Source organism: Dipodomys merriami, unplaced genomic scaffold, assembly GCF_024711535.1.
Source record: "Dipodomys merriami isolate MVZ:Mamm:240054 unplaced genomic scaffold, mDipMer1.0.p SCAF_19, whole genome shotgun sequence".
Classification (NCBI taxonomy): Eukaryota; Metazoa; Chordata; class Mammalia; order Rodentia; family Heteromyidae; genus Dipodomys; species Dipodomys merriami.
This window is the reverse complement of record NW_027203270.1, coordinates 19,089,342-19,116,335: the sequence shown is the minus strand read 5'-3', so window position 1 is coordinate 19,116,335 and position 26,994 is coordinate 19,089,342. Positions and strand designations below refer to the sequence as shown.

General features: G+C 47.0%; 1 protein-coding gene across 5 annotated transcripts in view; it reads left to right on the top strand.

The window, feature by feature from the left end:
* Positions 1–3,947: 3,947 nt before the first annotated feature.
* The window catches only part of Epn2 (epsin 2), an 84,626-nt gene continuing 61,579 nt past the window's right edge, over positions 3,948–26,994 (top strand). For 4 of the 5 annotated variants that reach the window (XM_070027599.1, XM_070027598.1, XM_070027597.1 and 1 more), the window contains exon 1: positions 3,948–4,067. The gene's annotated coding sequence lies outside the window, so the exon portion shown is untranslated. Of the gene's footprint in view, positions 4,068–12,849; positions 12,906–26,994 lie in introns of all 5 variants that reach the window. The other variant, XM_070027596.1, reaches the window with a different exon arrangement.

Below are 26,994 nucleotides of genomic sequence, written 5' to 3'. Positions count from 1 at the left end.
GAGTGCTTATCACCTCTTTATCTGGGTCCTGCTCCCTTTCCAAAACTTGAAGTTTATCTCTGTGGTTACACTCAGGCTGGGTGGGGCAGCTCTCCAAACCTTAATTTCTCGACTTGAACAATAAGAACATCTATGGAATCCTGGTGAGGTTTCTGGAAGCACTGTTCTGCCAGGCAGCATTGAACCACAAGAGGCCATTTAAATTTAAGTGGATAAAAGTTAAATAAAGTTGTACAAGTTCAGCTCTTTAGTCACAGTTGACACATTTCTGGTGTGACCTACATGTGGCTAGTGGCCACTGTCTTGGATGCTACAGACAGAAATTTTTCATCATCAAAGGAAATTGTAGAGCTGGGGATATATTTGACTGGAATGTGCAAGGTCCTGGGTTCAGTCCCCAGCACTGTGAAAAAAAATTAAATAAAGTGCAGTTGTTACTGGATAGGTTTGGTTTGGACAATCCATGAAGCCAAGGATCTGGGACCTCACATGGCTATGTATTATAACTCATTTGAAGTTATAAACTGGGGCGGGGTCATAAGTTCAGAGTAGAGTTTTGCTGTCCCTGAAGTCACAGCAAAGACCTGGGGTGTACGAAGAATGTTTGGCTGATTGAACATGTGTTCTCCATGATAGGGCGGCTGGAGCACAGCAAGCCACAATGCCAAAGTGTGGCTTTGGCACTCTGGATACTGGGAACATTGTTCTGAGAACACTGGAAGGGCCACAGAAGCTCTCTCTATTTTCCCACCCTTCCTTCTTCTTTGCCCCTAGAGTCAAACCATAGCAAGTAGAAACTCATGGGGGGCACTGGTGGCTCACACCTATAATCCTAGCTACTCAGGAGGCTGAGATATAAAGATCACAGCTCAAAATCAGCCTAGGCAGGAAAATCTATGAGATTCTCTACTTCCAATAAACCACCCAAAAAACCATAAATGGAGCTGTGGCTCAAGTGGTAGAACGCTGCTAGCCTTGAGCAAAAAAATCTCAAACACAGTGACCAGGCCCTAAATTCAAGCCTCAGGACCTGAGGAAAAAAAGAAAGGAAGAAACTAGAATCTCTCTCCACCAAAGCCAGCCGTAAATGCTAGACATATTACTCTCCTTATGTTTATCTTTCTGTGTGAAAGCTGGCCGTGGAAATTCTTTGACCAACCTTCTCTGTTAAGATATGAGACCTTCATACTAGGATATAAAACTCATCCTGCTCTATATCTAGAAAAGAAATCCCAGAAAGAGAGGCCATGAAGAATCTGCACAAACAAGCCTTTCTGCGTTCCCCTCCCCCTCAGCCTATTACATTAGGTCATCCCTTATTGTCCAATCACGTTTCTACATGTCTGTTCATCCTTCATCAAGCTTAAGAACAAAAACAAACGGTTTCCCTGGGCTCCTGTTTTCTGAAGGCTCCTGAGTCAGGAAAAAGTTTGAGTGAATATGTGTTATGCTTTTTCTCTTGTTAGCCCATAGGAGTTTGGCCTGTGATCTTATGATGCATGGGGAAGGAAGGGATCACACACATTTCCCTTCCCTTCCCTAACAAACCAAGTTCAAAGCTAAGCTACAGTTCCCTATGCAGTACACACAAAGTGCAATTCACTCTCCTAGTGGAGAGGGGGTCTGAGCAGTAAAAGGGGCTAATTACGTGGAATGGCTTTTAGCATCTAGGTCTTCCTAGTGGAGTACTTTTCAGAGGAACAATGGCTCTTGGGATTGCAGAAATGTTAGTAGCTCTTCTACCTCACAACTCCATTTTTTTTTTCTTTTGTCGGTTGTGGAGCCTGAACTCTGGGCCTGGGTGCTGTCCCTCAGCTCTTCAGCTCAAGGCTAGTACTCTACCACTTGAGCCACAGCGCCACTTCCAGCTTTTTCTGCTTATGTGGTGCTGAGCAATCGAACCCAGGGCCTTGTGCATGTGAGGCAAGCACTCTACTACTGAGCCACCTTCCCAACTCCTCACATCTCCATTTATTTTTATTTTTATTTTTGCTGGTGGTGGGGCTTGAACTCAGGGCCTGGGTGCTTTCCCTGAGCTGCTTTTGGTCAAGCCTAGCACTCTGCCACTTGAGCCACAGCACTACTTTTGGCTTTTTCTGAGTAGTTTATTAGAGATAAGAGTCTGATGGATTTTTCTACCTGGGCTGGTTTCAAACCTCAATCCTTAGGTCTCAGCCTCCTGAGTAGCTAGGAATATAGGTGTGAGCCACCAGCACCTAGCCCTTTATTATATTTTTGCCAGAGAACTCTATAGTCAGTTTGTGAGACCCATAAGAGTTACTTTCATTCATTTGACTCTGTGTGTGTGTGTGTGTGTGTGTGTGTGTGTGTGTGTGTGTGTGCGCGTGCGTGCGTGCGTGTGCGCGCGCGCGCAGATATGGGGCATGAACTCAGGACCTGACTGCTATCCCTTAGCTTTTCCCCTCAAACCTGGCACCTAACTACTATTTGAGCCACAGTTCCACCTCTGTTTTTTGTTTTGTTTTTGTGGTTCATTGGATCTAAGAGTCTCATGGACTTTCCAGATGGATTGATGGAATTGCAGTCCTCCTGAGTAGCTATGATTATAGGCACAAGACATTGACCCTGAACTATCATCTGGCTATTAGTTAGGGAAAGCAAATCTTTGACCAGCAAAATGCAGTGACCTACCTAAGGTCCCTCAGAAAGCAATGACAGTGGTGTTGATGTCACCCAGGCCACAGAATTGTGTCCTTTCCCTGCTTCTCAAACTCTGACTCATGGCCTAGAACCTTGTTGTGGGGAGTTTCTGTTGATATATTTTGATCAGGGCCAGTGGTCTCCAGTTCTTTTTATTTTGGTGCTGGTCCTAGGGATTTAACTCAGTACCTGGGCATTGTCCCTGAGTTTCATTTTGTTCAAGGCTAGAGCTCTACTGCTTGAGCCACAGCTCCTCTTCTGGCTTTTTTTTTTTTTTTTTTTTTGGATGGTTAATTGGAGATAAAGAGTGTCATGGACTTTTCTGCCTGAGCTGACTTCAAACCCCTATCCTCAGATCTCAGCCTCCTGAATAGCTAGGATTATAGATGTGAGCCACTGGCTCTCTGCTTCAGTCTTCAGTTTTGATCCTTCTGACAACTTTCCCAAGGGCTGACCAGGGCTCTGCATCACCTGTGCCAGGCTCTGTGCTGTCATTCTATGAATACCCTGTGATTTCTTCGTGCCCAGCCTATGACTTGGCATATAGGTGCTCATGAAACCAAGGGAAGAGGTGGTTGTTTGGTGTTGCTAAGTTTGTGGGTGTGTGAGACCTTTTTAATGACTCGAACCTAAGTAAGTTTTGGAAAAAAAAAAAAAATATATATATATATATGTGTGTGTGTGTGTCAGTTGTGGGGCTTGAACTCTGGGCCTGGGCGCCGTCCCTCAGTTCTTCAGCTCAAGGCTAGTGCTCTACCACTTGAGCCACAGCGCCACTTCCAGTTTTCTGGTGGCTTAGTGGAAAGAGTCTTACAGACTTTCCTTCCCCGGGCTGGCTTTGAACTGTGATCCTCAGATCTCAGCTTCCTGAGTAGCTAGGATTGATTACAGGCATGAGCCACCAGCGCCCGGCTGGAGTATATTTTATTGAAATACAACGTTTAATACAGAAAAGCACACCGATCAAAGGTGCACATCGGTGAATTTTAATAAAGTGAACACACTTGAACTAAATAAATCAACCATGACCAGCACCGCAGGAGGTCCCTGGCCGTTTTCCAATCGCCTCCCAAGAGGAGCCACAATTCCTTCAGGCAAATTGTCTGTAGGTGTAGATTGGGGGTGGGTGGGGCACTACAGAGGAAGCCCAGGGGGCAGGTGTGGGCGGGGCGTGTAGGGTAGGGGGCGGGGCGGGGCGGGGCCGCCCCTGGAGTGCGGTGTGGGGAGGGCGGGGCCTCGGAGGGGCGGGGCCGGCGCGCGCGCGCACGCCGCCGGCGCGCCCCCTCCCGGCCGCCATGTTGGCTGGTGTGTGGGTGTCAAACGCCGCACGGGCTCGGGTCTCTCCCGCCTCTCCAGCGCTACCGGCGGCTGCAACCGCGCATTCGCGCGGGCTGGGAAGAGCTGAGGTAAGCCTGGACCTGCGGGGCTCGGGGGCCGGACCAGGGGCCCCAGGGCACGGGCGTTCCCAGATCCCAGGTTCGCTCCACCCCAGCAAGCCCCCAGAGCATGCACCCCGGTTGCCTCTGCTGGACCCCCACTCCGAGCTGGACTCTCCTCCCCCCGCACCCGGACCCGCCCCACAGGCTGGAGCGTGGCTCCCTCCCCACCGGGATCTCTCTGTCTGCCGCAGGGATTTCCCCTCTTTCCCTGTTAGGGGGCTCCCCGTGCTCCTGGGCTCAGATCCCGGAGCCCCCCTGATGTTCGGAACAACCCCGCCCCCCTCCCCAGAGCGGATTCCGCCCCTCCAGGCCCGGCGCCCCTCGCTCCCCAGCCGGGTCTCCCGCCGCCCCCGTGCAGAGCACAGCCCGGCTTCCCTCCAGGAATTGGGGGAGGGTGTCCCCTTCTCTCCTTTGGGCTGGCGCGGGGAGTGCCCCTCTTCCCGCCCCAGGGACGAGGTTCTCTCCCTCCCCGGCTCCCACCCCCAGAGCGCAGAGGGGACGGGGGCGGCAGAGCCGGGCTCCAGCTGCCTTTTGTTCCGCGTGGGATGGCAGAGACCCGGCCCGGCCCGGCGGTCCTGCTCGGTTAATCGGGGTGAGTGAATGGGCGCACGGGTCCAGCCTCTTCCAGGAGACCCTTCCTCTCTTCCGGTCGGAGCGGGAGCTGAGAGCGCTGGGAGAGGCAGGCCCCTTGTTAGAGGAGTCCGGGCCAACAGGTTTTTGTTCGAGACCTGAAGTTGGCCCAGTGGTTTGTGCAGAGGTGCCGCCTGAACTCCCTAGAACCTCCCCCGTCTTCCCCCAGCGGGTCCTATGAAAGCCCATTCCTCAGTCCAGAGGCTCAGTCTTTTTGGGGGTTCCCTTCACTATAGTGATGTCTCAGGGATGCATTTGAAATCTGTGCCTTAAATGGGAGAGGCATTTAGCCATTGTTGGGGTTCTTCTGATGGGGGAAACTGAGGCCCAGAGATGCAGTGATTTGCCCAAGGTCACCCAGCGATCCTGTGTCAAGTGTCAGAGGTGGAGCACTGGCACTCTGTGACATCTAAAAATTCTTCTAAAAGGAGATGATGGTCAGGATTCCCTACATTCCCTTGCCTTTTATTTTTAACATTCACACAAGAAAATGAGTAGGAAAAGATGAGAAGTATGAAGTCTTCCACTTGTAGAAAATACCCTGTGAAAAAAAGGGATTGGTATAGGGGTTGAAATGATTGAAAAGGTGAATTTTAATGATCTGCACTCTTTCTCATTACGTAATATGTAATGAAGATTTAGCAGGGAAATGTGCATCTTGTAGCCCGAGCTATGGGGTGATAGGTGGTGACAAAATCATACAAGGAGTCCCACGCAGCGGGATTGAGAGTCTGCATGGTAATTAAGTTTTCACCTGTATTTAATTGAACATGGAAAAGGCCTGCAATTTGCTTCTGAATAATACTTACTCAGGTGCTTATGTTGGGAGGAATGATTATGCTGGGGAAACACACCTAAATCTCATCATTTATTTATCTGCTTTTACTTTCACATGGTTAAAACTTTGTTTTTCTAGTTTTAAAATTGGTCTAGTTTACCAGCCTCACTGGGCTGCTCATTTGTAAGTATATTAGTTATTGAAGAGTTTGGTAGTATGTAAATCACCGGAAGTCATGCTCAGGACTGCCTTGCAGCCCACAAGCTCTTGGACCAGGAGCAAGTTTGGATGGTTCTGGTTTCCAGGGATGGGGAGCAGCTCTGTGGAGCACTGTTTCCTTGCAAGGTCTGTGTGGGCCAAGCATTTGATGTGTGAAGAAATGTGAAACTTTCAAGGGATAATACCTGGCATGGGATATATGGTCTTGAAAAATGACCCCTCCTTTGTAGAAACCCTCTGTGGAAATACTGTTGCCGCTTATGTAACCTTCTTTCATAATGGGGCATGGATTTCCCAAGAACAGAGATTTTGATAAGAGTCCTGCAAAGTAGTTGAAAAGTTTTTGGAACTCTGATTTAATTGTTGCTTTCCTGAGCTAAATGTTTATTTAAAAAATTTTTAAGATGGGGTGGGATTATTGTTTTTTTTTTTTAAATTTCATTTGGAGTGGCAACTTTTTTCTTTGGTGTGGGTCGTAGGGCTTGAACTCTGGGCCTGGATGCTTGTCCCTGAGCTTTTTCTTTGAGTGCTAGCTTAAAGGTAGCACCCTACAAGCTCCACTGTAGCTTCTTTCTGTAATTCATTGATGATAAGAATCTCATGGATGGGCTGGGAATGTGGCTTAGTGGTACAGTGCTTGCCTAGCACGCATGAAGCCCTGGGTTCAATTCCTCAGTACCACATAAACAGAAAAAGCTGGAAGTGGCACTGTGGCTCAAGTGGTAGAGTGCTACCTTGACCAAAAGAAGCTCAGGAACAGTGCCTAAGCCCTGAGTTCAAACTCCAAGACTGGCAAAAAAGAATCTCATGGACTTTCCTGCCTGGCCTGGCTTTGTTTGAATATGGTCCTCAGATCTCAGCCTCTGAGTAGCTAGGATTACAAGCTTGAGCCACTGAACCCAGCTGTTTTCAGTTCTTCGTGGACTAAAGTGCTAAGAGAATGGGTTCCAGGAAAATGCATGGAATTGTCATTGCCATGCTTTTGGGACTTTTTAAGTGTTCTGGCCAGTATTCTGTGTCCTCTAGAGCCTTATGTTGATGAAGTGTGAGTGACTGTTTTATGGCATGAGGAGCTGGTGACTCTGAGCTTTGGGAAGTCATGGAGCTTGGATTTTGAGGGGATTTAGGTTGGAAACGATGTGAGGAACTCTGCTTATTGACAGGATTTTTTTAAAAATAGGATCAGGTTTTGCTGTATAGTCTTATCTAGTTGGCTTGAAACTTGGGATCCTCCTTGTTTAGCTTCTGAATAGTGGGATTACAGGTAGCACCATTGCTCCAATTCTTGTCAACTCTGAACTCATGTGTTTTTTGCTTAAACAAATTTCTTTTTTTTTTTTTTTTTTTTTTTTTGACTGTCATGGGGCCTGAAGTCTGGGCCTGGGTGCTGTCCCTCAGCTCTTCAGCTCAAAGCTAGTGCTCTACCACTTGAGCCACAGTGCCACTTCCAGCTTTTTCTGCTTATGTGGTACTAAGAATCGAACCCAGGGCCTCATGCATGCAAGGCAAGGGCTCTACCACTGAGCCACCTTCCCAGCCCCTTACACAAATTTCTTCTGTCAAGCTTTTGCCAGCCACCCCTGTTGATGTTTGGGCCTCACTTCCTTTGCTGTCCTTCCTTCTCCAAACTATCCTGTCTTTTGGAGCGGCCTGCACATTGTGTGTCTAGGGCTTTTGTGATGCTGTGACATCTTCGAAGCCTTGGTTGTCCTGTATTATTTTTTTTTTTTTTTAACTTCTCCAGCACCCAGCTTGGTCTGAATTGAGTAGTTCTAGGGGAGGGGATTTGTTTTTATTGATGTTTCTCCAGGCTCTACTGTTCAGTCTTAATGTAGCATAAATCAGTAGTGTTGGTCCGGCAGTCATGGGTTAGTCACACAGCTATTGCCCTGCTTTGGCAGATGAGGCAGCTAAGACTCAAGGGATCTAACTGCCCAGGATTACATTGCCTGATGGAAATGAAGGTTGGGACATGCACAGATATGTGGGACTTCAGAGTATTATTAATACCTGTGCCATGATGGAAGAAATAACATTTCACAGGGATGAAGAGACATCTTGCAAGTTAACAATGGACTGGCAATGTGGGATGTTATAAAATTTAAATGTTGAGGATGCAGAGAGCACATTTTGTTTTTGTCAGATGCATTGTGAAATGACTGTTTATGTCCATCTGTTGAGTTTTTGAAAATCGACAAGCTTTCAGATAAGTCAGTGAGTGGAATTCTGTTAATTAGCTTATTCATACTGTCTAAAAATAGAACACAGCGCAGAAGTAAGTGCAGCTAAGTGTGTTTATTCCATCACTGCACCCATGGACCTGTTTGGCCTTGCATGTTTCTAGTCAGGAGGTTAAATTTATTTAAAATTTTTTTAAATGAACATTTTATTTTTATTCTGAAGTTTTCAAGACTCAGCCATTAAAAAACAAAACAAAATAAAAAGTGCATTGTAATTTCACATCAATGTATACCATTGGAATTACCACCCATCTCTGAGGAAAAGACTGAGACCCCAAGGGATTAAATCTCCCAGGACCTGCACAGCCAGGAAGGAGTCAAACTGAGGTCTGTTTCCCAGATCTGGGTCCCGTTTTACTTCATTTGCTCTTGTAGCAAGTGCCACTGAACAATGGGTATTCGCTTGCATTATGGGATAAATCTGGGATCTGAAGACCACCCTCAGCTTTACTTGGGAGGTAAGGATTGTACATGAGGAAGTTTCTGGTTTTCTCCTAACTGTAGATCTATGAAAGCGTGATGGTTTGAATGTCATTGATTTAATGGGCCACTTTTATCTGACAGACGCTAGATTTAAGGTTTGATTAAAGGAAAAAAAATCCTGCCTCCTTTGAACCAGATCTGCAACATTGTACAATGCTCCCTAAAAGTGAGTTGGATTCTTTGTGGTGACTCATTCCCGGACTCCCAGGGCTCCCAGGTACCAGAGCAGCTTTGTTTCTGGGCACAGAAAGGCCCTTTTTCTCGTTCCAGTTCCTGTCTGTCCTGCCCTAGGTGGAGTGAACTACACTTTTAAGCCTTTTCTAGAGACAGAGCAGGTAACTTAATTCTCTCAATTCAAAGTGGTGCAAGGAACTGGGCACACAGAGGGCTGTAGAAAAAGGGACTCCGATGTCCGATCTCTTGGTGGAACCCACCTGATGACTAGAACAGGGAAAGCAGGCTCCCTGAGGATGGCTGGCCTTCCAGGGCTAATGCATGATGTGGATTTAAAAGCATTTATAATTAATCACTTCTGAGTGGTGGCTGCACTCTTCCTCTGACTCCCACCCTTCTTTGGGAATGTCATTGTCACATTATTCACGTTGTGAGCTCAGTAGCTGAGAGCACCAAATGGCACAGACAATTTGGCTATAAAGGCCATGTGGCAGATTGCTTTGGAGTCAGGGGTGCATACCCAGAGACCTCTGGGCTGGGTGGCTTGGGGCACTTTGATCCCTGAGCTTTGGTTTCCTGTCTTCAAAGTGAGACTAGCAATGACCACTTCATGGAACAGACTTGCATGTTTCTCTGGAGTGAATTTAGTCATCCGGAGGGCAGTTCCTGAGTGATGCTGGAAGCGGAAGGTATATATGGTCTCTAATACTAGCTGGCGGGGCAGAGAACACACAGAAAGACTTTCTGTCCTCAAGGGCTGCTAAATGTTTTTCCAAAGTGGGTGCAGCTCCTGGGTTTTCTGGGTAAGGGATGTCTTCATTTGTTCTTTGGTGATTGTAATTTGATCGATGATCACTGACTTTATTACTTTGAGGGTTAGTTAGTGTTGGGTACTTTCCTTAAAGAAGGAGGCTCACACCTGTAATCTTAGCTACTCTGGAGGCTGAGATCTGAGGAGCAAGGTTCAAAGCCAGCCTGGGTAGGAAGGTCTGTGAGACTCCAATCTACAATTAACTACCAAAAAAAGCTGTAAGTGGAGCCTTGGCTCAGGTGGTAGAGTACAAGCTTTGACTAAAAGAGGTCAGGGACAACACCTTGGCCCTGAGTTTGAGCCCCAAGACAGGCATTAAAAAAGGGGGGCTGGGAAGTTGGCTCAGTGGTAGAGTGCTTGTCTCACATGCATGAGGCACTGGCACCACATCAGCAGAAAAAGCCAGAAGTGGTGCTGTGGCTCAAGTGGTAGGGCACTAACCTTGATCTGAAGAGCTGAGGGACAGCGCCCAGGCACAGAGTTCAGGCCACAGTCAAAAAAAAAAAAAAAAAAAAAGCAGGAGGGGGGTAGTGGGGAGGGGCAGAGGGGCAGGGGAAGGGCTTGAGAAGTAAGGTGAAGTAAGATCATCTTCCAGATCATCTTCCTCACTTCCTACACATCTGGGAAGATGTGTGCTGTGAAGGCTTCTTAGACACACTACTTGGAAAGGTTTTGGAGCGGTGGTGGCTCTGAGCAGAATCCCCTGGGGCCATTAGGGATAGACCTTTGGTGTTAATGGAAGTCACTCCTCCCTCTAACAGTTCTGATTGATTTACTATTCTTTGATGTTTAGTGTTTGGATGACTTTTTCCCCCCCTGCAGTAGTAATTAGCAGCTTGTCCATTAAAAGCAGTCACTTGGTTGTGAGCCCCCAACTCTGTCAGTTTTGTTAATATCTCCTGTGTGCCAGGTCCTAGCTACTGTTTTATGTACAGTATTTGATTTTTTTATGCCAACCATTTCTCTTTTACATTTGAAAAAACTTAAGACTCAGAGGGTCACCTGCCCCTGGCCACCCCACTAATGATGTCCATTGTGTCACACTCATAACCCGTACCTCCCCTGCAGTGCTGAGTGCTCTCATTACCTCACTGTACCCCCAACATCCTTGAGAAGTAGGCACTTCACAAATGAATACAGACTTGAGGGGGCAAACTGGGCCCTGTGCGATCTACCAGTGGATCTGGCTCATAGGAACTGAATTCAGTCAGGAGCTTTATGAAGTCATTTCAGTGACAACACCTCACCTCCCTGTGTAGCACCACAGTCTAAGAAGCCTGGGTGTGGACAACAGGGACCTGGAGGTCCTCCAGGTGGGTTTCTGGGAAGAAGTCATTGTGGGGGCTGGTAAGGGTTTTTGTGTTTGCAAAGCTGTGTAAAAATCATTGGCTAGCTGTGTGTCAGTGGCTTATGTCCGTAATAGGCTGAGAGCTGAGGATTGTGGTTTGAAGCCAGCCTTGGCAGGAAAGTCTACAAGACTCTTATCTTCAATTAATTACAAAAAGCTGGAAATAGAGCTGTGACTCAAGTGGTGGAGCACTAGCTTGGAGCAAAAAGCTCAAGAACAGCGCCTAGGCCCTGAGTCCAAGCCCTAGGACTGGCATCTTCCTCCCCTTCCCCTTCTCCCTCCTTCTACCTCCCCCCCCCCCCCCCCCCAGATATCACTGTCTAAATTGCTCTTTGTGGGAAGGGGACTATTTGGCTTTACTTTGTAATCCTGAGGCATGCTGGGTCTGTAAACGTTGTGCAGGGCTACTAGGGACTGAAAGAATGCTCTGGTGATGCTGTGCTTAAAACAGGTCCACAGGCAGAACTTGGTATTCTTAAAAAGTGACATGTAAGTAGAAATATAAAGTAATTCTTGCTCTGTAGGCAGTTAACACATGTTTTCCAGTCAGTAGGTGGTTTATTCCTGTCTTGCTGTGTCTGGAGGAGGCAGGGTGTGGGCTTTCTCAGAGGTGGTAACCCCTGTAGCTCCTGATTCAAGGGTGGTAAACTGCTCTGCATTGGTGCCTGCCCTGCTTGTGGGAGGCTGGGGAGGTTTGGACTAGAGTGTTGTTCTTTTAAGACACTTTTTTTTTTTTTTTTTTTTTTTTGCCGAGGGTGGAGGGGGGGGGGTTGGTTGTGGGGCCTGAGCTCTGGGCCTGGGCACTGTCCCTGAGCTCTTCAGCTCAAGGCTAGCACTCTACCACTTGAGCCACAGCGCCACTTCTGGCCTTTTCTGCTTATGTGGTGCTGAGGAATCGAACCCAGGGCCTCATGCATGTGAGGCGAGCACTCTACCACTGAGCCACCTTTCCAGCCCCTCTTTTAAGACTCTTAATGTTAATAGATGAGTACAAGCAAAAAGTTGCTATTAAAAGATCCATCTCAAGCCAGGCACTGATGGCTCATATCCATAATCCTAGCAACTCAGAAGGCTGAGATCTGAAGCTGAAGGCTGGTTAAGAGATTTTCTTTTCTTTTTTCTTTTTTGCCAGTCCTGGGGCTTGGACTCACGGCTTGGGCACTGTCTCTGAGCTTCTTTTGTTCAAGACTAGCACTCTACCAATTGAGCCACAGAGCCACTTCTAGCTTTATCTGTTTATGTGATACTGAGGAATTAAACCCAGGGCTTCATGCATGCTGGGTAAGTACTCTGCTGCTAAGCCACATTCCCAGACCTTGAGAGATTCTTACGGGAGAGACTCTTATTTTGAGTTAACCAGCAAAAAGCCAGAAGTAGAGGTGCAGTACAAGTGGTAGAGTGCCAGCCTTGAGTGAAAAAGCCAAGTGAGAGCATAGGCTGAGTTTTAGCCCTAGTGCCGGCACACATTCAAAAAGTCAGTAGTAGTGAGGGAATGCTGATAGGCTAAGGAGAGTCACAATTTTTTCTTGAAAGCAGGCCATTTATTATTGAGTATCTGTTTGATACCTAGAGCTATTGTGGGATATAATGACTTCTGATAAAAAAAAAATTGGGGCAAAGACTAGAGCCTTGGCTTAAGTGGTAGAGTGCCAGCTTAGCAAGCAGCAAGGCCCTGAGTTCAAGCCCCAATATAGTTCCCCTAATAAAATGGGGAAATATATAATCAGAGAAAAAAAAATCATGCCACCCAGAGGCAACTCAGAGATGTAAAGGTATTATTTCCAGAACAGTTTTTGTAAGAGGAAGGATGGAGTGACCTTGATTAAGAGGTATGCAAGAAACGGACATGTTGTACAACTAATGATACTTGGAAAAAACATGGTGACAACAGGTCAGGATATTGAGGTCAGACATGGAAAATGTCTCTTGAGCTAAATTGATGGGTGTAAATCAATGCCATGTTTCTTACCATCAGGAACTTATTGTAATTGAAAAGACATGGTCAACATTTGGGAGACAGTTGGAAACTAGCACTGTGTTGAGCTGTGATTTTGATTCTTTGTCAGGAGGTCAAGAATGGAGAAGAAATTCTAGAAGACTTGGAAAAAGCCTCAGGGAGAAGGTAGGACTGGAGCTGGGTCTTGAAGGGCTAGAGACATTGTCCGTGAGTCGGGAGGGTAGGTACTTCAGGTAGAGGGAACAGCAGGTGGTAGAACTTGAGGTGGGTGCAAAGGCAGTCTGTGCTCACCCAACTGGTGTGTGCACCCTGGGCTCCTGAGGCCTTGCTGCCTGCATGGCAAGATGCCTATGGGGCACAATGGGAACCGGAGTGGCCGTGGGCTCTGAACAGGCAAGGAGCCTGGGGATTCAGTTTTGTTTGGGAAGGAGCCCTTTGGTAGTGTCCTGCAGAGTGGAGGAATTCCTATGGGTGAGGGCCTTGGCTCCAGTCTGGCTGCCTGAGACTGGCAACAGTGCGGTTCTGTGAAGGGAGGCCAGAACCCACTGTTTGGGGGGAGTGTCAGGACCTCTAGTGGCTGGGAAGTTTGACAGCGTAGGTATGCCTGCAAGCACGCGGCCTGAAAAGCTTGTCAAACATGCCTCTGATGGAGCCCCCACCTCAGACCAAGCAGGAGCTAGAAATTTATAGAAGTACCCCCAGACAATTCTAATGGTGTGTGTGGGTTGAGAAGCTGAGCTGTGTGTGTTCAGGGGAGCTGCTGAGGGTGTCAGGAACTGGGAAGTGGGAGGATTGGAGCCAGAGAGAGGAGGAAGCCTTTGGGAGGAGAAGGTGAGGGTGCTGGGCGTCAGTTCTCTTATGTAGTTCCCATGGCTGGAGAAAAGAGGGAGGGCTAGAGAGAGATTGGAGTCTTAGCCACATTGGCAAGGGGGGGGTAGTTTGGCAGAGTGAAGGAGAGCCAGGGCAGGAGGAGAGATTGGTATCTACCTGTTTGGAAATCCTCCTTTCCACCTGAGCCAGAGCAGGCAGAGCAGGTTCTTATCTGTTCCTTCCCACACTGCAAATTGTAATGGCCACAACAGGCAGTGTGAGTAGAATTTAGAACTGCTTTGTTTCTTTCCCTTCCACTCTTCTTCTCTTCCTCCTCTCCCCCATCTCTCTCCATTCCTCTGTCCTCTCCATTTCTCTTTTTATTTATTTTTATTTTTATTTTTTGTCGGTCGTGGGGCTTGAACCCTGGGCCTGGGCGCTGTCCCTCAGCTCTTCAGCTCAAGGCGAGCGCTCTACCACTTGAGCTACAGCGCCACTTCCCATTTCTCTTTTTAGAGACAGGGGCTTTCTATGTAATTCAGGCTGACCTCTAACCTACTGTGTAATCTAGGTTGGCCTCAAACTTGTGATCTTCCTGCTTTAGTCTATGGAGTGCTAGAATTATAGTGCCTTACCACAACTGGCAAAGTGGCATTTCTTTAGAGTAATTTTAATAAAGGTAGGTGTATTGTAGAGTTCCTAATTAGATAGATTAATTTTGGTAGTCAGAAGAGAGGTTTTACCCAGTGCATTAATATATAATGCTGTTTTATTGTCATTATCATTAATGTTATTTTGGACAAAAAAGTTAGCTCTCGACCAGTTCCTGCACTAGTTAATGCTCGTTGAGCACATGTATTACAGGCTCTGGACATGTGGGTGGATCAAGTGTAAGTTCTCACATGTAGGTTGCATTGGGTCTGCAGAGTGTGGCATCTGTAGGGAGAGGTAATGTTGCCTTCAAATGAATCCACATCAGAAAAAGATATTCTTCATCTCTAAGTTCCTAGCCAACACACCAGATTTAGGGTAGCTAAGTGGACCTTAGTGGGCCTCTAGCAAGAGAATTCAGGCAAGACCCAAATATAAGTAAAGGTGAAAAGTTTATTAGGAAAGAAATATGGCAGAAAAAGAGAGCATATGCCACAAGAAGACTTTAGCCGATCTCAGCCATGTTGTACTCTCTTTGGAGTTCCAGAGCTTGGCCATGTGTTTAATTGGAAGAATTAAAATCTTGAAGATGGGTGGAGCCTTTTTGCTTCCAGTAAGATTTAGTTAGTGCCTTGTCTTTATTTCCCTGTTCTTTTCTTGTTGTTGTTGTTGTTGTTGGTCATGGGGCTTGAACTCTGGGCCTGGGTGCTTTTCCTCAGCTCTTCAGCTCAAGGCTAGTGCTCTACCACTTGAGCCACAGCTCCACTTCTGGTTTTCTGAGTGATGTATTGGAATATTAGAGATCAGAGTCTCATGGCCTCTCCTATCCAGGCTAGCTTTGAATCGTGATCCTCAGATCTCAGTATCCTAAGTTACAGGTGTTAGCCACCGGTGCCCAGCTATTTCCCTATTCTTTAGTCTGTTCCTTCCTTCCTTCCTTCCTTCCTTCCTTCCTTCCTTTCTTCCTTCCTTCCTTCCTTCCTTCCTTCCTTCCTTCCTTCCTTCCTTCCTTCCTTCCTTCCTTCCTTCCTTCCTTCCTTCCTTTGTTGGGTGGGGGCTTGAACTCGGCCTGGGTGCTGTCCCTCAGCTCTTCAGCTCAAGGCTACCATTCTACCACTTGAGCCACAGTGCCACTTCCAGTTTTTTCTTGTGGTTTATTGGAGATAAGAGTCTCATGGACTTTCCTGCCTGGGCTGGCTTTGAACTGTGATCCTCAGATCTCAGCCTTCTGAGTAGCTAGGATTACAGGCGTGAGCCACAGGTCCTCCTCCTCCTCCTCCTCCTCCTCTTCCTCCTTCTTTTTCTTCCCCCCCAGTACTAACCTTTCATTGTTGGGCTATTTCAGCTTATCAGCTTATCCTGTTGTCTGCAAGTGGGATAGAGCACAATTCCTCAACTGCCTGCTTTTCTACTAACCTGTATCATAACTGCAGCCTGATGGCTGAAGGCTGGTAAAGTTTAAGAAGTGATATCAGATGCTGAGGATTGAATCTGGAGTCAGAGAAGGCTGCAGAGGAAATGATCTGGAAGCTAATGGAGTCTTAAAGGAACAGTGGACAGCAAACACTAGTGGAAGCTACTTAGGAAGCTGAGATCAGGGGGAGTGTGGTTTGAAGTCTCTGGCAGAAAAGTCCCCAAGATAACATTTCCAAAATTACCAGCCAAAAGCTGAGCTGGAGACACAACTTTAGGAGTGGGTAGAATGCTAGTCAAGCAAGCAAGCTGAGCAAAAGTGCAAAGCTCTTGAGTTCAAACCCTGGTTAAAAAAAAAAAAAAGGTAACATAGGGGGCTGGGAAGGTGGCTCAGTGGTAGAGTGCTTGCCTTGCATGCATGAGGCCCTGGGTTCAATTCCTCAGCACCACATAAGCAAAAAGAAAAAAGCCGGAAGTGGCGCTGTGGCTCAAGTGGTAGAGCGCTAACCTTGAGCTGAAGAGCTGAGGGACAGCGCCCAGGCCCAGAGTTCAGGCCCCACGACTGGACCCCCCCTCAAAAAAAAAAACAGATAATGTAGGCAACAGAGCTAAGAGGAAACCAGGCCTATGGTGCTGTGTGGTACAGAAGCCTAGAGACTTGTTTCCAGCTGGGCACAGAGAGGAAGAGGAAAGACTGAAAGTATTGCAGCTGTGAGTTGAGCATGCTGTCTAGATTTGACTGGGGGACTTGGTTTTCACACAGTCCTTTGGCAGTAAGTGGTCTGGACTCTGGGTCCTTCACCCCACCCTAATCAGAGCGTCTTTTCATTGATGAAAGCCGGGACCCTGGCAGCACTCATTTGAAAAATGCTTCTGTGCTGTTTTAAACCAGCCATGTGTTCACTGCTGTAGGTGCTGGAAGCCTGGTTGCCCACAGCGCTCTGTGGGGGCTGGGCAGGAGGCCTGGAGCTTCTTTCTGCAGTGAGAAGGGTGGGGTTGAAAGGAGTTCCTGCCACACCCTGTCCTCGGGCCAGTGCTGTTCCTAATCCTTTGGGACTAGAACTCCCACGGTCCAACAGTTCTAGCTTCTCCAAAATCCCTGAAGAATTTGAGACCTCCAGGTAAAGATAAGGTACTGGTTAGCTTGGGACACAAGTCAGATTGATACTTTTCCTGACTCTGTTGGGTGCTGAGGAGATGGCCCCAGCTCTCAAACTTTCCTCTCTTTAGACTAAAACAAGCTTGTCTGGGGGCTGGGGAAGATCATAGAGGCATCTGGTTTGGCTGAATGTGCTGGGCCTCTTTGAAATGTTAGCCCTGTGTGCTGCCTCAGCTTCTGTGTCTGCTGGAACAAATGACCACAGCCATAGGTGGGTAGATGGAAGACCAATGTAGGCCTCCAGGGCTGAGATGACAGTGGGTCCATGTGGAGATTCTGGAGGCATCTCCTCCCCACCTCTTACAGCTTCTTAGCTGCCCCGTTTCTTGTCTCATGACCCTTTGGTCTTTACAGCCAGCTGTCCCTGTCCTATAGCACAGCATCACTCTCATGTTGACTGCAGTCTGAAGGACTTGCACTTCATTCCATTTAATGGTTGTAGGTATGTGGGACTCATTGGTTTATTTGGTGTATCTCCCTGTTTAAGTCAGTTCATTTTAGACACTTGAATTTGATCAGCTTCCCCTTTGCCATATAACCTTACCTATTCATAGGTTCTGAGATTTGAATGTGGTCATCTCTGGGAGGCCATTATTTGCCCATTATAGTTGCCAGCATTAAAGTCAGAAGATCCTGCATATAGCCATCCATGCTTGCAGCTACATGGACAAATCAGAACACTTGGCAGCTGGGGCGACACTGTTGCCTGGCAACAATGGGTCAGAGCCAGTGTAGGCGCCATCTCTAGATGAGGTTGGTGTGTGCCAGTTCCCTGTGGGCCCAGCTTTCCTCAGAGTGCCCACTCATTTCCTTTTGTCTGGTTCTCACTCTGGGGATGCAGGGGCTTACTCAGAGTCCAGCTATGGGAGCATCCTGAGTTCAGGGTGGTCAGGCTTGCTATCTGTGTGTTTTGTGTCATGCTCCCTCCCTCTGAACTTCACCCCTTCTTTCTGCCCCCCGACTCTTGTTCTGAATTATTTTCTGCCTCTGCCTGCACACACTGTCCCTCCTCTCCTGACCCAGGGCTCTGTGCTTCATAGCATCTCTGATGCTATTTTAGGTGCTATTGTTTGCACCATGACTACTTGTCTCCCATCCCCTCCTTTTCTGGCACCCACGTCTGGTACATTCTGATGCTTTCCGTTTTATGTTTCACATTGGAGTTTGTAAAAAGCAAATCTTTATAATGTACCTTTAGAGCCATATCCATCAAAAGTCAGGAAGACACAAGCATGTGGCCAAGCACCTCTGTGCCATGCACTTTCCTAGACAGGGAATGTGAATTCCCCTCCAGACAGGTCATAGAAAAGCGAGGAAGGGAGAACCAGTGAGTGCACAAGCATAGTCATATCAGCCTCCTGCTGCATCTGGAGTTCAGCTTCCTTCAGCCCCCACACCTGGCCAGCTATTTGCATTGTGTTCCAGGGAGCTGTTTCTGGGGTTCACGTTAAAGGCATTTTGATGGGAGATCCTGTGTCCAGACATTATCTGAACCAGCTGAGAGGAAGTTTGATCAGGACCCTTTTTCATGGCAAGTGTTCAGGCCAAATACCCCCTGTACTGTTATCTAGAGGACTGAAATGGAGCTTTGGGTGGGTTTCTGAGGAACTGAACCCCCAGAGATTCACAGCTGGAGGGTAGGCTACTTCTTTTATCTGAATAGTGTACTACCCAAGGTGTTAGATCTTGGAAAAACTTGTTTATAAACACATGCTTCATTATAGAGATTTCATATGTAGAAAAAAACAGGATAGTTTAATGAATTACTCATTTTAACAGCTTCAATTTAGGCCCCCTCCTCCCTGGATTATTTTAACACTAAGCCCAGACTTCATTGATAAATGGACTCTGAATTTATTTTAGGTGAGGACCTCCACATGTGCTCTTTTGGAAGCTATTTATATGTGTGTGTATACATGTGTGTGTGCTAGTCCTTGAACTCAGACCCTGTATGCTGTCCCTGAGCTTTTGTTCTCAAGGCTAATGCTCTGTCCCTGCAGCCACAGCTCCACTTCTGGATTTTTGGAGTTTAATTGGAGATAAGTGTCTAATAGACTTTCCTCCCTGGGCTGGCTTCAAACTGTGGTCCTTACATCTCAGCCTACTGAGTAGCTAGGATTACAGGTGTGAGCCACTGGTGCCTGAAAGCTTTTTTTGTTTTCTTTTGGTTATAGAGTAACAATTTTTGCACAAGTTTTGATTTAGGTTGAATTTATTTATTATTATTTTTTGGTCAGTCGTGGGGTTTGAACTCTGGACTTGGGCGCTGTTCCTGCGCTCTTCAGCTCAAGGAGAGCACTCTACCACTTGAGTCACACGCCATTTCCAGTTTTCTAGTGGTTTTTATTGGAGATAAGAGTCTCACGGACTTTCCTGCCCAGGCTAGCTTTGAACTGCGATCCTCAGATCTCAGCCTCCTGAGTAGCTAGGATTACAGGCATGAGCCATCCGTGCCCGGCTTTAGGTTGAATTTAAATAGCAGTTCTTTTAGGACAAAACAATGAGAGTTTCATTATTTTATTTTATTTTTTTGTTGGTCATGGGGCCTGAACTCTGGATCTGGGCGCTGTCCCTCAGCTCTTCAGCTCAAGGCTAGTGCTCTATCACTTGAGCCATAGCACCACTTCTGGCCTTTTCTGCTTATGTCGGTCTGAGGAATGGAACCCAGGGCCTCATGCATGCAAGGCAAGCACTTTACCACTGAACCACCTTCCCAGCCATGAGTTTCATTATTTGAATACTTGTAAAATCTTACAAAATTTACCATTGTAGCTTTTTTTTTTTTTGGTCGTGGGGCTTTGAACTCTGGGCCTGGGTGCTGTCCCTCAGCTCTTCAGCTCAAGGCTTGCCCTCTGCCACTTGAGCAACAGTGCTACTTCCGGCTTTTTCTGTTTATGTGGTGCTAAGGAATCAAACCCAGGGCCTCATGCATGTGAGGCAAGCACTCTACCACTGAGCCACCTTCCCAGCTCAATGTAGCTTTTTAAATGGCTATTCAGTGGCATGTGGTATATTCATAGTGCTGTGTAGTAATTACCACTTTCTAATTCCAGAAGTTTTTTTTAAATATAATTTTATTGTTATTAAGATATTGTATAATGCCAGGTACCGGTGCTGGTTGCCTGTAATCCTAGCTACTCAGGAAGCTGAGATCTGAGGATCATGGTTCAAAGCCAGCCCAGGCAGGAAACTCCTTGATACTCTTATCTCCAATTAACCACCAGAAAACTGGGAGTGGTGCTCTGGCTCAAGTGGTAGAATGGTAGCCTTGAGCTGAAGAGCTGAGGGACAGCGCACAGGCCCAGAGTTCAAGCCTCATGACAAAAGAAAAAAGAAAAAAAAAAAAGATGTGTATAGAGTGGTTACTATTCCATAAGTTAGGTAATGAATGAGTACAGTTCTTTTTTGGACAATGTCACCCTGATTCCACAACTTTTCAGTTCTCTAGAAAGAAACATACTTTAGTTATCATTCCTTATTTCTGCCTTCCACTAGCCTTGGCTTTTATCTTTGTAGGTCTACCTAATCTAGACATTCCATATGAATGGGATCATATGTGCTTTTTGGTTGGCCTGTTTTACCTTGCATGCTTTTTAGACTTGTCTATGCTGCTCCATGAATTGGACTTTATTCCATTTGATGGTTGAATAATATTTTATCTGTTGGCTGTTCTGATCAGTTGCTTGCTTTTTTTCTTTTCTGGTATGGGGTCTTGCATCTTGCTTAGCTTTCTTGCTCATGGCTGGCATTCTACCACTTGAGCCACACCTCCAGCCCAACTTTTTGCTAGTTATTTGAGTTGGAGTCTTGAAGACTTTCCTTCCTTGGCTGGCTTTGTGTGATCCTCCAGGTCTTAGCTTCCTGAGTAGCTAAGATTTACAGGTGTGAGTCACTGGTTCCAGGCATAGTTGCTGTTTTAACTTTATTCAGAAGCATTGTCTTTTTTTTTTTTTTTTTTGTCCTGGGGTTTGAACTCAAGGCCTGGGTGCTGTCCTTGAGTGTTTTTTTTTTTTTTTTTTTTGCCAGTCCTGGCCTGGGCCTGGGCACTGTCCCTGGGCTCCTTTTGCTCAAGGTTAGCACTTTACCACTTGAACCACCGCTCCACTTCCAGCTTGTTCTGTGATTAATTGGAGAGAAGAGTCTCACAGACTTTCCTGCCCAGGCTGGTTTTTTGAACCACAATCCTCAGATCTCAGCCTCCCAAGTAGTTAGGATTATAGGCATGAACTACTGACTCCTGTTCTGAGCTGCTTTTTTTTTTTGGTTGGTCATGGGGCCTGAACTTTGGGCCTGGGTGCTGTCCCTCAGCTCTTCAGCTCAAGGCCCTACCACTGTGAGCCACAGTGGTAGGCTTTTTCTGCTTATGTGGTGCTGAGGAATCGAACCCAGGGCCTCATGCATGTGAGGCAAGCTCTCTACCACTGAGCCACCTCCCAGCCTTGTTTTGAGCTCCTTTTGTTCAAGGATAGCACCCTACCACTGAATCACAGCTCCACTTACAGCTTTGTGTAGTTTATTGGAGATAGGAACCTCACAAATTCCTTGCCTGGTCCGGTTTCAAACCTCAGTCCTCAGATCTGTCCGTCCCCCCCCCCCCCCCCCCCCCCGTCATTCACGGAGCGTGAATTCAGGACCTAGGCACTGTCCACTTTTCACTCAAGGCTTTCCACTCAAGACTAGCACTCAGCACCACTTCCAGATCTCAGCTTCTTGAGTAGTTAGGATTACAGGCATAAGCCACTGGTACCTGGCTCAGAAATATTTGCCCTTGAGCCCACGTTGTGTGTGTGTGTGTGTGTGTGTGTGTGTGTGTGTGTGTGTGTGTGTGTGTGTGTGTGTGTGTGTGTGTGTGTGTGTGTGTGTGTGTGTGTGTGTGTGTGTGTGTGTGTGTGTGTGTGTGTGTGTGTGTGTGTGTGTGTGTGTGTGTGTGTGTGTGTGTGTGTGTGTGTGTGTGTGTGTGTATGTCAGTCCTGGGTGCTGTCCCTGAGCTTTTATGCTTAAGGCTAGTGCTCTACCACTTGAGCTCTCTACCACTTGATCTACTTTCCATTTTTTTTTGGTGGTTAATCAGAGACAAGTGTCCACAGACTTTCTTGCCCAGGATGGCTTTGAACCATGATCCTTAGATCTCAGCCTCCTGAGTAGATAGGATTATAGGCATGAAGCCATTGGTGCTCAGCTTAGAAGTTTTCTTTCTTTCTTTTTGTGGATTGTGGGGCTTGAGCTCTGGGCTTGGGCACTGTCCCTCAGCTCTTCAGCTCAAGGCTAATGCTCTACCACTTGATCCTCAGTGCTACTTACAGTTTTCTGGTGATTAACTGGACATATGAGTCTCTTCGACTTTTCCTGCCTGGGCTGGCTTTGAACCACCATCCTCAGATCTCAGCCTCCTGAGTAGCTAGGATTACAGGTATGAGACACCGGTGCCCGGCTATATTCTTAATTTAAAATGTGGTGATAGATAGGATGCATTGGCTAGAATGAAAATACTGTGTATGAGAAAGCAGGGGAGTGATTTCTTTCTTTTTACTTTGGCCAGTCCTAGGGCTTGAACTCAGTGCCTGGGTGCTATCCTGAGCCTCTCTGTGCTCAAGGTTAGTGCTCTACCACTTGAGCCACAGCTTTTTCTTTTCTTTTCTTTTTTTTTTTGTCGGTCGTGGGGCTTGAACTCTGGGCCTGGGCGCTGTCCCTCAGCTCTTCAGCTCAAGGCGAGCGCTCTACCACTTGAGCTACAAACACCACTTCCGGTTTTCTGGTGGTTTATTGGAGATAGGAGTCTCACGGTCTTTCCTGCCCGGGCTGGCTTTGAACTGCGATCCTTAGATCTCAGCCTCCTGAGTAGCTAGGATTACAGGCGTGAGCCACCAGCGCCCGGCTAGCTTTTTCTGCTTATATGATACTGAAGAATTGAACCCAGGGCTTCATGCATGCTAGGCAAGCACTCTACCACTAAGCCACATTCCCAGTCTGGGAGTGCTTTTTTCAATTTATTTCAACGACCACATTTTGAAAGAACTTCGGAGCTGTGGTATACATAACAGAAGAATGCTCAGCATCTATAGCACAGTGTGTAAGGGACTCAGGCCTTCCGGTGTTAGGTGTTTTTGGTGATTGCTCTTCTCTGTTGCTGAGATGCCACTACAGTCAGTATGAGTGTGGGCAGTGGCCTTTCTGAGCACTGGGATGGAGGACAGACAGGTTTGGCAGTCTCTGGAACTTTGCCACCTTCTGAGTTTTGGAGACAGATAAATGTTTTCCATGAGAGCTGGTTATAGAGGAGCTTGGTTTGCTGGATACCGTGTCGGTGCCAATATGTACAACCTCAGTAATATAGAGACCCTGGGCCTTTCCTTTGCATTGTCCTGACAGTGTACTGCCCTCCAGAAGGGCTGGCTCCATGTGTTCGCCTCAGTCTGGGCTCCAGGGGACCTGGTAGGCTGTTTTACATGGAAGAGTTAGTGGAGCCCATAGAGGGTAGCTAGGTGCCCACAGGTGGGCACCCTTCTCAGGAATGCTGTTGTAGAGCCATGTGCTCTGGGAGGCATAGTAACAGCCCCACTGTGTGTCTGAGTGGCACACTCCTGTATTGTACTGTAAGTTCCCTTTGAGGGCAAGGAGGAGCCTGTATCTCAAGACCTGGGACAAGAAAACATGCCTTTCTCTGGTAGGGAGCATGATCCATTTTGCTTTGGCCACTAGCAACCTCAACCTCAATTTGTTGTAGCTGGAGTGTGACCTGCACTCTGGGTTCTAACCTTGCCTTTGTACCCAGATTTTGTCTTTTCCCTCATTTCTCCCATTTCCCTGTCCCTGGTTTTTTACTTATCACTCTCATCCTGTTCTCTGGATTTCTCTAAGCTGGTGCTAGTCAGCTTTGGCTGTTCCTCATCACCTTCAGCTGGAGAGTGCTGATGCTCAGTCCTCACCTCCTGTTTTTCTGTTTTTGTTTTTTAATGGTTTTGGGATGGGGCCTAAGCATAAGTATTTTTCCAGAGCTCCCCAAAGAGCCCCACATGCGGCCAGGTTGTGAGCTGCTGCTTTAGGCCATTTCACATTTTAGCAACAAAGTGGGGATAAACAGACGAAAGGGGTGGAATCTTGGGGGACAGCCAAACCGAAGGACAGCGGTCTGAGCTGAGAGAGGCTGAGTAAAGAGGATTATGTAGTTCCCAGCAGTTTCCTGTCTGTGGCACAGTGGAATAACTCTGCTCCAAACCACAGGAAACTCAGCTTGGACCACAGTGGGTCTTCAGCTCTGAAGTTCTTGGGCCTGCCTAGCGAGCTGTGGCACAGCTCTGTAACAGGATCTTCTGGCCACTCAGATCCAGATCCTATACTTAGAGCCTAATTTAGGCTTAATACTATTTACTATAGACTATAATTATAGAAAAGACCTGGTTTATAAAAAGAACACTTAAAACATGGTCTTTGCAACTAATGTGATTCCCCAAAGCTTTAAGAAAGGAATAAAGTACCACCCTGTTTGCTTTAATTAAGAGAAACAAAAATGATAACAGAAAGCACACTGTTGATTTAAAGGAATGTATGTTTTTTAATCAGTAGAAGAGAAAGGAAAGAAGCACAAGAAATTACTGTGTAACTTGACTGCAAAGTGCTGGGTAAGATACTAACATTTGAAGCAAGGGAAATAAGTGTTTCTTTAAACCAAATTCCTTCCTTGCAAAGAAATTCCATCTTGTTTTAGTTCTTTTGCCTGTGGACAAACATCTTAGTAACTTTTCCTTTCCCACCATGGGTAATCAGGAGTTTCCAAAACATGCTAAAGTCAGCGCTGCTATAGTAGACTATACAATGTGGTGTTTGCAGGCAGATCTCCTTTTCTGCCCTGAGTCCTCTGAGGTTGTTGTTGACACCTGTTTTAATGATGTAGGGGTGGAGAGGTATGATCCCTTCCCTCCCCTTCATAGAGCTCACAGCTGACACCCCCATGACAGGAGAGAGCTTTGCAATACAACAGCATAAGCAGTTTCTGTAGTAGTCATTTTTAGTGATGGGCACCTCCAGAATGACAGTGAAATGTCTATTATACTTAGGGCTGTGAAGCAGAGACAGCTATGCTGCATAGAACTGTGGGTGACCGAAAGGGTGTGATCCTGAGGGGAGACTGTTCAGCTTCTGGAACATTCCTTACCCCAGGTTCGGGAGAGGAACCTCTGGATTGAGGTTTGTAGGACCTACTATTGGATAAGGAAGGTCTGAGAATTTCTTTATGGCCAGCTTCTAGACAGTTGGAGGTAGAGTGATCATTCTCATTTTTTTTTTTTATACCTGACTTTGGGAAGAAGGGCTTCAGAAGGCTTCTGTGACCTGTGGGGAGAAATCCTTGTTTCCATGGCTGGCTTTGGGGGAAGATGAGAGGGATATAGCCAGGAGGGCAGGAAAAGGTCACTTGCACAGTCTTTCATTTTATAAAGTACATAGCTTACTAAAGTGCCATACTTTTGGATGTCATCTGAGCCCCATGATAATGATCAAAGAAAATTTGGAAGTGTATGTGAACTTGACCTTACTCTAGTCACTGATCACTGTTAATCTGCTGGCTTATTTTATCTGAGTTTGTGTCTTATTTGTTACTCCCTGGTGTTGGCCTAACCATGACAGTAGCTCAGCCTATGCCTTGAGTGGCTGTGCTGGATAGAGGCCTTTCCAGGAAAGCCTTGTTTTTTTTTTTTTTCCTGGAAAGCTGTTGTCCTTCTACTCAGGTTGGTGGGCCTCTGCAACTCCCTGGAGGCTTCTGGGACCTGTGGGAACTAACTACCTGTGGGAGAAAGGTTCTGGTGGGTAGCCAGAGGGTGTGGTGAGGAAGGAGTATAGAGGAAGGGCTGGGCTGCAGGGCAGAGCGTCAGGCTGGAATTTAGGATTGCTGGTATTGCATATGTTTCAGTGGCTTACTAGAATAGAGCAGGCCAGCTCTTGCATAGTCATTGAATGTTCGGTTTCTCCTTGGATGGTGTAAGTGAAAGGGTAGCTCTTCGTACCTCCAGCCTAGTCAGCTGAAGCATACTTGGTTTGTGGATCTCAGAGCAGGGGTGAGTGTCAGCATGTCTGTCCTCCCATGGTTTACTGTCTCTCTTCAGGGATGTCAGGAAGAGAAAATAGCCAATTCATCAGGAAATGTGAGTGCCTGAGGCTCAGGAGCTACCTCTGATATAACTCAGAGAGCTGGAGCCCACTCCAGACCAACTAGCTCTCTGCAGGGGGAACCTGTGATGGGCCCATGGCTTCTGATGTTCTTCTGGGGCCCTTTGCATTGGTGCTGTCAAAAGTTGTTTGAAGCCAGGTGTCATCGGCTCATGCCTAGTAACTAGTAATCCTAACTACTAGGAGGCTGAGATGTGAGGATCATGGTTCGAAGCCAGCCCGGGCAAAAAAGTCACCAGTTAACCACTAACGGAAGTGGAGCTGTGGCTCAAAGTGGTAGAGTGCTAGCCTTGAAAAAAAGCTCAGGGACACTGTCCAGGCCCTGAGTGCAAGCCCCACAACGGACCTAAAAAAAATAAATAAAAAGCTTGTTTGTCCCTGAGAGCAGGTCTTCTACAGGAGAGAAAGGTCCCTGGTTCCCTGCTCAGTGGTCCCAGGCCCAGCTGGCTGATTAGAGAGCTGCTCCTGTACACATGTGTCCATCTTCCCACAAGACTGGCCAGCAGTCACTGTGTGTGCATTTCATTAATTGGCGGATATTTAAGAATCTGGTGATAGGGGCTGGGAAGTTGGCTCAGTGGTAGAGTGCTTGCCTTGCATGCATGAGGCCCTGGGTTCGATTCCTCAGCACCACATAAGCAAAAAGAAAAAAGCCGGAAGTGGCGCTGTGGCTCAAGTGGTAGAGCGCTAGCCTTGAGCTGAAGAGCTGAGGGACAGCGCCCAGGCCCAGAGTTCAAGCCCAGGACCTGACCCCCCCCCCAAAAAAAAAAAAAAAAAGTCTCACGGACTTACCTGCCTGTGCTAGCTTTGAACCGTGACACTCAGATCTCAGACTCCTAAGTAGGATTACAGGTGTGAGCCACCAATGCCTGGCTAGTTCTTTTCTTTTTTCTTTTTTTTTTTTTTTTTAAAGAATATTTTTTTTAAATTGAGGAATGCAATGGCTCATTAACTCTCAGCTTGACAGAAAAAAAAAGCTCATCTCAGAGGGTTGAGATTAGGGGGTAGGGGAATGGTGGTTGGAGACAACAATGCCTGATTCCATTTCCAGTCCAGTTT